A 10,963-nucleotide genomic window follows, 5' to 3' on the forward strand; every position below is an offset into this window, starting at 1 on the left:
GTGCAACTCACGCAGTCCCTGGGGCGGCCCTGGGAGACCGGTACTGGTGTGAATCATCTCTGTTTCACAGATGAGAAAAGCGAGGCTCGGAGAAGTTAAGTAACTCCCCGCGTGGCACACAGCTGTGACGGGATTGAGATCACGGTCCAGGCCTAGAGCGCGTGCTGCACACTTCTGCTCGCTACTAGGTAACACTCAGCACGACTCATATTTGCCTCCCCAACCCCCAACCCAGCAGCTGCCAAACTGCAAACTTGCCCACGGGACAAAGTGCAAAGTCTTGGTGGAATGTGTGCTCCAGCCGACCTCCCCACACCCTACAGACCTCTTCCCACCCTGTGCCCCTCTGCAGGTGCAGGGGGAAATTGCCCTGCAAACCCTGATCGACATTTCTAGTTCTGTGACCTTGACCACGTGCCCTTCACCTCTGGATGTCCATGTCCTTATCCACAGACTGAGGGAAAGAAATTCTTCCTCCACGAGGGTCTTATGAAGAATGCTAATCATTGTGTGGGACACACGTCCATGCCAGAACATAGAGGGGCCAGGGATGGCCCACCCTCTTCCCTTCCGCCTTCTGCACTTCTGAACCTCAGCCCAGATTAGTTTGCAACATGAGCAGGTGCCGCCCAGCCCCTGTGTCCCTCCCACACTTTGCAGGAGCCTCTGGAGTGAGCACGCTGTGTTATATTTATCACAGTATGTGTCTCTCCTCCTCCGAGGTCATGGGAAGGGGAAGCTTCTGGGCTCACCTCTTCCTAACTGCCCCAGCGCCACTCAGGGTGGCTGATGAGTACCGGAGCTCCGTGGCTAAATGGCCTGTTGCATAAGCGAGCAAACAAGGCAAGTGTATTTTGGGGTACAGAACGGGTGTGCCATAGTGACTCGCCGGCTTGGGATCTGACTTGCTTAGACCTGTGTGTGCCTGGCCGGGTCTCCAGGCGAACGTGAGGGACAGGGATGATCCTTTTGCTTTTCTGGGTTCAGCTCAGTCCAGCCGGCCTTTCGCTAGCACCCACAAGGAGCCCCAAGTGGGGAGAGGCAACGGCTTGCCTCTCAGGAGGAGTGCACAGCTCTGCCCTAATTTCTGGGCTCATCAGGCCAGTTCTGCCAAAGCCCCGCACAAATCAGCCACTCGAGAAGCATTTTTAATGAGCACACGTTTGTCCGCATCCTTTGCCCAGGCTCACAACACAGGAGAAAAAGGAAGCAGGCGGGCTCCAAGAGAAAAGACATTTGAGGTGCTTATGTTCTCTATTCCCTCTCTCTCTTTCTCTCTCTCTTTCATCCGCACATGCACATACAAGCATGCTACATTTTCCAGGTTTAAGAGGAAGCAATCTCAAGTAGCATGGAAACAGTGGGCCTGCCCCTCCTTCCAGCAGGGGTTTAAAATAGTTTTATGACTGCTTCACCCGGGTTTGCAATGGAACATTTCACACCACTGGGAGGGACGAGCCCAAGCTCCCCCCACACCGCCCCCCCGCCTGCCGAGGAGGCGGCCAGCACAGGACGAGTGGGGCCCTGGGGCTCTCCAGATGGAGTCCACGCTGCCGTGTCCCCACAGCAGGCCTGTGGTTCGATTCATCAGCCTACAGAGGCATCCACCTCAATTAGCGTGATGCTCAGGCTAAGCAGGGCCGGGCCCCGACTGGGACGTGCCACGCCACCTCCGCGGTGACCCACGGTTCACAGTCCATCCCATGTAACCCGATTTAGCACAAACCCTTCACCCCTCACAGGTGAAGAAGGGACACGTCCTTCAAGTGTGAATTTGTGCTGCCAAGTGGCAGAGTGGAGCCCCCTGCCCATAATCACCCTTCACAGGAGGGGCAGGAGGGTGAAGCCAGAAGAGGCCTGTGGATGGCCCATGGTGGAGAGACATGGCAAAGGGACATTTGCCCTTTCTGTAGGGAATGACTTCTGCAGAGCGCACTGACCTTCAGGGTAGTGCTTGGTGACCTTGTACGCACCGGACACCTGCACACACTTCTGTGCCCCCACCACCCATTCTCGGCATTCTTGTAAACATCCCGTTCCCCTCTGCCAGGACATACGTTACCCCTAGTTCTCAATTGACACAGATGAAAAAGGACCCTTGAAATGGAGCACGCCCTTGGAAAAGAGACATTACCTAGGAAATCGCCCCAATTTATTACTACATTTGCTGCGATTTTTTTTCCACCGGGCGTGTACTGAATATCGTCATCAATAACACGATGACCACTATAAAGAATTTGAGAACCGCCTTACCACGGGAAATTGCTTTGCCAAGCAGTTATAAAGACATGGCACCATCCTGTAGCCCCCTCCCCAGCTACCCTTGTCCTAATTTTCGCTTTTTGAGAGATGCCCCCAGAGATCGCCAAACCGGTGGGTCGGTTCTACTCCAAATCATGCCGCTAACAAGTCACCCGGCGCTGGGCAAGTCGGTCTGCCTTCTGGAGCCTGAGACTCCCCATCTGTGATGTTTGCTTTTTCTTTGTGCTTTAAAGATGAAGACTCTTCTATTCCCAAGACCACTTGGGCCTGGCTCCCACCAAATCCTCAGATACATCTGGGACGTTGCTCACCTACATGGAGTCTCTACGCAATTAGGGAGAGGTGCACCTGCTGGGTGGGTGCAGCCCCATAGCCCAGGGAACAAGGGTGATCTCTTAGTGAAATGAAAATTCCCACTTGCTTTGGACAGATGCAGTCTTGCCCCAAGGAACTCACTTGACCAAACGAGGGTGGGTTGGATTTCAGCCTCTGCCCATCATCTTTGTGCAGTGCACAATCTGCAGAACTGTATGTGGTGGCAGCCTAACAGGTCTCTGCTATGTCCACCCAGGCCTTTTTCACTCCTGACCTAGTTGACTTCAGCCTCCCTGATGGGGCCTCCAGCATGGATCTCCCCCACTCTGGGCCATTGAGTGGATCCTTGGCATTTGAGGATTTTCCTTTCTTCATTTTGACTCTTGTCAGATCAATTTGGAAGGTTCACAGTAAAATGATTAGTTTAGAGCAGTGGCACTCAATTCAGCCATAGCCACTCATTAGCCTTGTGACCCTGGTCCAGTTCTTTGTATTTTCCAAGCCTCCATTTTTTTTTCATTTGTAAAACAGGACAATGATGGGTGTCTCATTGGGTTTATTCATTGGGAAAAGTCAACAGGGTGACTTGGGAAGGCCACTGGACACATAGTATACACTCAAGGGGGTTGTTCCCAGGACTGTTCTCTGATCCAGGTCACCACACTTTTCTCAGATTCTTTTCAAAATATATAAAATTTAAAAATATAAAATTTATCCTTGGTCTGTGGGCCATAAAACATTGGCCAATTGGTAGATTTGGCCCGTAGGTCACTAAGTGTTGCATTAAGTATATGAAGAGTCATTTATCTTTTCATTTTTTTAGTTATACTTTATTGAATTTTATGCAGAAAAGTATGATTGTGTATGTGTGTGTTTGTTTTAAAAATTGGAAGATCCATGACATTTTTGGGAAGCTCCATCCTTCAATGACTTACTTTGTACTCAAAATAGAAGCCCCCTTTCATGAAGTGTCTGCAAGTGGCAGGCCTGCCATCCTGTATTTACATATATTTAATTTAATCTCCAGAGGTTGGGATCATCTCCATTTTATACATGAGGCCAAGGAAATTCAGAGTGGGTAAGTAATTGACCCAAAGTCACCCAGCAAATAAGAAGCAGAGTCAGAGCCTCTCTTGGCTCTGGCTGCTCCAAGAGCCCAGGGTTTCCAGCGCTGTCCTCTCATGACCTCTACCTTCCCATCTGACCTCTTGGGTCCCATCCTGGGCCCTGAGCTGCCAGTTTTCCCCAGCCCCAACCCCATCATAGAGAGGGGAGGAAGCTCTGTTTAGTACTACTTGCATGTATTCTGAGCCAGGTGCCTCTTGTCTCCTAGCAGTCTCTAAGTCCAGCAAAGTCAGAAAAAAAGGTCTGAAAAGGAACTTAGTTAAGTCTGGAAAATCCTCAAAGAACAGAAGACAGTAAGGACTCAGCCAGTGCTGGATCCTGGAATCGCCTAGAGAACCGGAGGTGGGGCCCAGCTGTCTTATCTCTGAGAGAGGGCAGGAGCCAAGGCCACCACGGGGGGGGGGGGGGGGGGGGGGGGGGGGGGCTGGGGACCTGGAGGGAGAGACATCTGGGTGGCTGTGTCAGTGTGCTCTAGGATCAAGGCACGTCAGAAATTCAAATAAACCAATGACAATGGAAGCAAGAGGAGCAGTTTTACATAATATATGTCAGAAACGGTAACGAGATAAGTACATCACCAGAAATGTAATACTGATCTCATTGGGGGAGTGGAACATTTTGTCTTGCCAAAGGTTCTGAGGTCAGCCGTTGGCTGATAAGCAAAGCAGTTATGAGCTTTTCTGGTCAGATGATGTGTTTTGAAAAGTTTGGAGCTAGCTGTCTGTGGTTGGACCAGGAGGCTGAGCCTCATTGTGACGACTCCAGTTAGCCTTATTGCTAGTAGTTAAAAATTCTTCTTGAGCATCTGAAATGATCCCCCCAGACAGATGTTTCCCAAACTGTTACATGCACACAGATCCCCTGAGGGGCTTGTGAAAAATGTAGATTCTAATCCAGCAGGTCTGGGGTGGGGCCTGAGACTCTGCATTTCTAACCAGCTCTCAGGGGCTGCACCTCCAAGTAGTGAGGCTCCATGCCCCACATCCTACATGCACAGCTGGCCCTGACTTCGAGGGACCTCCACGACTCACAGAAGGTCCCTTGGTGAATTTGTTTGTAGCTGAGTCATAACCGAAAGAGCCACCACACTAGGGATCAGGACACAGAAGTCCAAATTCGGTCGATACCTTGTCTGTAATGGGGTCTTTGGCAAAATACTCTAGCTCTGAGAATCCTAGTTTCATCGCGTATGAAGTCAAAAAAATAAATATCCCACAGACAGGCTGGAAGCAGTAAACGAGATAATGTATGTAAAGCCACTCAGCACGCGCGTACATGTATCTGAGTCTGAGGTTATTTGCTCGTTCAGCCCTCCCTCCAGGATCCCTCGGGGCACCTCTGGAGGCCACAGGCCAGGGCCCTGAGTGTGGCTGTGATGGAGTGTCAGTTCCATGCATCAGAGTTCGGAAAAGCAGATTTTTTTCCAGCATCTGTTCTCATGCTGTCCCCAGCCTGGGTGGCCCTCTTTTCCCTTCTTCTTCTCATGACCCTCCCCATCCTCCTTGCTGTCACCAACTCCCTACTTGTTTGCCCTGCCCCCTGCTCTGTTTGAAGGTCCCCACCTGTCAATGTGGGACCTTTCTATGACCCTCCTGCTGCCCATCCCCTCGGGGAGCTAGAACTAAGACCCACCAGCCAACCAGGCCAGTGGGGTGGACAGAGAGGAAACTGCCACGGGACTCTTACCCCTGACCTTGAATGGTCCTTCACACAGCTTGTCTCACTTGTGCTTTCCCACTGCCTCCTGACCCGGTTCATCTTACCTCAAGTACAAGCTCCTCTCACTGTCCCCCCAAAAGCCGCTATGTGTAGCAGGAGAGACCTTGACTCTTTGCTAGGAGATCAGGGCTAAGTTATCAGTCTTGATGACACCACAAGCACCAGCCACAAAAGAAAGCAGAGACATTGGACCTCTTCCAAATGCAAAACTTCTGTGCATGGGAGGAAATTATTCACAAAGTGAAAAGACATCACACAGGATGGGGGAGATACTTGCAACCACATATTTGATAAGGGTCTAACATACAAAATATGGAAAGAGTTTTTACAATGCAAAACACAAAAGAAGACAAACAACTCAATTAGAAAATAAGCAAAGGATATGAATAGTGCATGAAAAGGTGCTCAGTGTTATCAGGCAAGTCAAAATCACAGTGGAGGGATGCCTGGGTGACTTAGCAGTTGAGCATCTGCCTTTGGCTCAGGTGGTGATCCCAGGGTCCCAGGATCGAGTCCCACGTTGGGCTCCCTGAATAACTAAATAAAATCTAAAAAAAACCCGCAAAAACAATAAACAAAATCACAGTGGAATACCACTTCATAACTGATGGAATACCTACCACTCAGGATGATGATAAAAATGTAGGAAGAGGAAAGTAGCAGGTGTTGGCATGAATGTGAAGAATCTGGAACCTTCGGACATTGCTGCTGGGAATGGAAGATGGCTTGGCCGTTGTGGAAAACAGTTTGGGAGATCCTCAAAGAGTTAAATGTGGAATTGGTATAGGACCCAGCAATTCTGCTCTCAGGCATATACCCCAAACCAATTCTTCTACATGAATATGTATAGTAGCCTTATTCACAAGAACCAAATGATAGAAACCACTCAGATATCTGCCAGTGGATGAATGGATAACACATATTGGCAGAGGCACACAATGGAGTATCAGTCGGCCACCTGCTACAACATGGATGAATCTTAAAACCAGTAAGTGAAAGTTTGATCCCATTTATAAGACACACCTAGAACAGGTAAATCCATACCTACAGAACCCAGACTGGTTGTTGCCAGGAACAAGGGAAGGTATGAGTAACCGCTTACTGGGTAAGAGATTTTAGTTGTTTTTTTTTTTTTTTTTTTTTTTTTTTTGAGATTTTAGGTTGGATGATAAAGATGTTTTGGGGCTAGTCAGAGGTGGTGGTTGTGTAAAGTTGTGAATATAGTAAATGTCACTGAATTGTACATTTTAAGTAAAATTGTTACTTTTTATATTATGTGAATTTCACCTCAATGGAAAAGAATGTATTAGAAGAACTAAAATAAACTAATAAATGTTCCGTCTTCCCCCCCCCCAAAAAAAAAACCCACAAAAAAACAAAACCTAGATCCTCTATGTGACTCTGGGAAAGTCCCGTGTCCCTGAAAGTACCGGTGCTCTCTGTTCTGTAGAATGGGAAGGATGTTGGCTTCCCAAGTGAACTACTTTGACAATCAGATGAGAATGCATCTAATATTAATGGATGTGGAATTTTAAAATTATTTTTATTTTTTAAAATTATTTTTTTTAAAAGATTTTATTTGTTTATTCATGAGAGACACACAGAGAGAGGCAGAGACATAGGAGGAGGGAGAAGCAGGCTCCCCTCAGGGGGAGGATGCAGGACTCGATCCCAAGATCTTGGGATCACGCCCTGAGCCGAAGGCAGATGCTCAACCCCTGAGCAATGCAGGTGCCCTGAATGTGAGATTTTTTAAAATAAGAAAATGAAAAGATGTCCCATGCACGTCTCATTTCAGTCTGAAGTCCACCCTTGACTTTTCCTCTCTTATACAATCTGTACTGCTGGCCACCTCACATGAAGCCACTCAGTCACTCCTTCCCTGACATCTGTTCATTCAGTCCTCCCCAACTGGATGTCTTATCTCTTTATCATAAACCCCAAGAAGGAGGAGCCCATGTCCATATTTACCCCTCTCGGCTCCTCAGTGCCTGGCCCGTCCCCAACCAGCTGCCACTGTGCAGTGCTTCTAGGAAGCTGGTTTGTAGGCTAAGCACTTTACCCACTTGGTATTTTATTAAATGCTTGCGGCAGTTCTACGAGGTAAGTATGACATACCCATTTTGCAGATGAGAAGGCAGGTGCAGGAGGAGGGTGGCATCTCCATGGGGACACAGCTGGTGGGTGACAGGGCAGGGATGTGTGTGAAGATCTGTTCTGACTGGACCAGGGTGCTTGGTCCCTAGACCACATCCCATTGAAAAGAATTGCTGGACTGAGTTGGATTTACTTCACGATTGGGTGTCAACTTTGAGAGAATGTTGGTAGGAAAGGAACATGGTGGGCTGGCCATCAAAAAGCATTCCTCTGATGGCCCGGAGACTCGTCCTCTGTCCATACCTTGCTATTTTTCTCCCTGGGCCTTGGTTTTCCCATCTGTTCAGTGGGAGGGCTGGATTGGCCCTTCAGTTACCGTAATGCTCTGAGCTCCCCTGAAAGACTCATGAGCCTAGAATGAGAACCTCAGGCTTCCCTGGTTTCCCTAGGAGCGCCTCCTATTTTCCTCCAAGGAGGAGCTGTTAGAGTGTCATTTCACTGTTGGAGAAATGAGATCTTCCTCGGGTTGACTTACAGGACTAACAGGTTATCAGACAGGAAGAGTACGACAAGATCCCCTCTATGGAAAGTGGGGGGGTTTGCAGTGTGTCTGCCTCCATGCTCTGCCCCTCACGCCCCAGAGCACTGGATGGGGCACTCTGTTGCCAGCTTTCCAGGACTTCTCTTGGGGACACTCATCACTCAGCTCATGGCTAAATCCTTCCCCAGGAACTGCCCTTGCTTGAAGGGCTCTGACTCCCCCAAGGTCACATTCCTACCTCCAGGTTGCCTGTACCTAGTGAGCAGCCTGTGTGGGGACACAAAGCCAGGCCCCCACACCCCGACTCCGCTCCCCACCTCGGGGCCACCCAGTGTGGAGCTCCCAGAGGAGAGGGCTCAGCCAAGGCCTCTGCTGGGACCACACTACAGTCCAGCTCCTCCATCTGCCCCATCCTGCTTCCTTCCCATCCACCCAGTGGACGGGGCCTCTTCCTGGTGTACCTCCTGCACCCCATCCATTCACAGGGACCCTGAATTGGGACAGTGGAATTATGGTTGTTTGTTTTTTCAGAGGCGAAACAGAGGGGCCGAGGGGACTTGCTCCAAGTCCCAGCCCGTGAGGCCACTATCCATGAGGGGCAGGGCTGCCGGCTAATTTAGGGAAGAAGGGGGTCTGAGGTCTGTCTGCATGGCTGCCTGTCCCTCCATAGGCAGCCTGGTTTACTCTCCTGGTGCAGCAGCCCTGCTATTACTGGTGCTCAAGCCTAATATCCTTGACTCTCTTCTTTCCTGCTTTTTCCATCTGCCCTGCCTGCAGAAGCAGTGTCAAGTTCTGGTGCATGGGGGCTAATCCAGGGGGCTGACCTGGCTCGGCCTCAAATGTCACCAAAGCGCCTCCCTAGGCCTCCAGGAGGCTGACAGCAAGGGTTGGTATTCTCTGCTATTATAACCGAGTGTGGACAGGGGAGGCCTCTGGCATGTCCTGAGCGCCTGCCACATGACACGCGTCAGGGCACGTGAGCTGGGCCATCATCCCAGGGGGCGGGGACTATGTGTTCATGTGACAGCTGAGACAGCTGTGGCTCAGAGGGGTGAGGTGACCCTCCCAAACTAACTTCTAAGAAGACCCAGATTTTCCAGAATCCCTTATCCGCGGCAGTTTGCGGTTGGGCAGCACCAGCTGCATGATGGTGCTGGGGTGGGGGTGGGGCAGGGGCACAATGGGGGGACATGGCTCTAGAGTGGGTTGTCGGGGGTACAGGAGGGCTTCCTTGTCCCCACCTCCTTCTGCTGACCCCCTGTAACGAGTCTCCTCCCAGGATGCCCTCGGCTGCAGCCAGGGAGTGGGGATGAGGGGAGAGGGCTAATCCCTCCTGGGCTCATGGGCATTTTTGCTGAGACACAACCCCTGCAGTTGTGACTATTGGGTAACAGAGCAATTGGAGCAGAGGGGGAAATGTGGCATGCGGGCGATCCGAAAGTTGAGAAGCAGAGGAAACCAGGAAATCAGCAGGAGAGTATTTGACCCCATGCAGGGGACATGATGTGATGGGACAGGAAGTCGGCCTTGCGCCTTTCCAAACAAACTGGGTAAACATAACTTTGTTTTTTATCAAAAAGTGACAAAAGACAGAGAAGAAATGCGTGCCAACTTGTAGAGACGTGTACCACCCCGGCGACGGCTGGCATGTGTCCCCTCCGCTCGTCCACTCACATTCGGACTCTGTCTACACTGCACTGGACACGGGACTGGGAAGGCTCACTTTTGCACATTATTTAGTTGGTGGCTTTCAAAGGTCTCTGTCCACCGAAATCATCTGGGGGCTGACCCCCAGGCCCTACCCTGGACCAACTCAGTCTGCATCTGAGCGCTGGTATTTTGTTTGCTCCCCACGGGTGGGTCTGCAGTGCAGCCGGACTTCGAGACCCGCTGGTTTCGTATCAGTTGACTTTGACAAAAGCTTCCAAGGACAGATTTTCTTCTTCTCATTTTGAGACGTCTGTCTGCATCAAGCGTTGATGCTCTCGAGGCCTGGCTTGCCTGTGGAGGTGGGTTCGGGGCGTGTGGAGGACACTGGGAGGCACAGTGGCCGAGTGGCTGGAGAAGTGGAGTCACCTCGGGGCCAGCAGCCAGCTGGGCAAGGTCACGGCAAGTACCAGGCAGGCCCAGAGCTCCTGCGCGGGCCCAGCGGGCAACCTGCTAGCTGCCGGGGACAGGGAGAGGGATGCAAGCTTGGCTTCTGCTTGAGGAGACCTTGGGTCACTTGCTTCACATCCTTGCTCCTGGATTGCACCGGGGAATTGGCTAGAAGTACAAATTGCTGCCCCCCCCCACCCCCCCGAGCTACTGACTCAGAATCCTGGGCTGGAGGGTACAGCAAGCTGTGATTTGACAGGCCTCGGGGGGATGCTGAGGCCTACTCCAGTCTGAGAGCTACTAGGCGAGGTCTCTGACCTGGGTTGTAGGACACAAGCCTCCAGAGCATCAGTTTCTTTATCCATAGGATGAGGTGGCGAATCCATATTCCATAGGATGAAAGAAGAGGATGGGTATAAGGCTTGCAGAATTACCTGGACAGCAGTAACTACAACAACAACACGTTTAGTATGTTGTTTTGTTTTTTTTTTGCCACCTGCCTCCTTGCTACCTGCTCTATCTAGATAATCTGAGTTAATGCCCACATGAGGGCTACTGTTGGCCTCTTTGTGCAGGTGAGGAAGTGAGGTACAGAGGCCCAAGGGCACCGCCAGAGCACTCCAGGGCCGGGGCTCTGCACTGACCCCCTCCCTCCCACCGCAGCACCTGGGTCCACTGGAGAAAGGCGAGACTGAGCCATAAGCACAACCCACGAGAGGGTAAGGTACTGAATCTCCCAGTCCACCACCTCCCCTCTCCCAGTAAGACGGATAAAGAGGGAACAGGATTTCTTTTTTTTTTTTTTTT

At 50.8% G+C, this 10,963-nt stretch overlaps 1 long non-coding RNA gene across 5 annotated transcripts in view; it reads left to right on the forward strand.

Moving 5' to 3' along the window:
• The window catches only part of LOC144283347 (uncharacterized), a 61,877-nt gene that overhangs the window by 16,870 nt on the left and 34,044 nt on the right, over positions 1-10,963 (forward strand). For 4 of the 5 annotated variants that reach the window (XR_013351866.1, XR_013351864.1, XR_013351865.1 and 1 more), the window contains exon 2: positions 9,640-10,875. This is a non-coding gene — a long non-coding RNA (uncharacterized LOC144283347). Of the gene's footprint in view, positions 1-8,836; positions 8,946-9,639; positions 10,876-10,963 lie in introns of all 5 variants that reach the window. The other variant, XR_013351863.1, reaches the window with a different exon arrangement.

The sequence above is a fragment of the Canis aureus genome, chromosome 14 (assembly GCF_053574225.1).
Source record: "Canis aureus isolate CA01 chromosome 14, VMU_Caureus_v.1.0, whole genome shotgun sequence".
In the NCBI taxonomy this organism is placed as follows: Eukaryota; Metazoa; Chordata; class Mammalia; order Carnivora; family Canidae; genus Canis; species Canis aureus.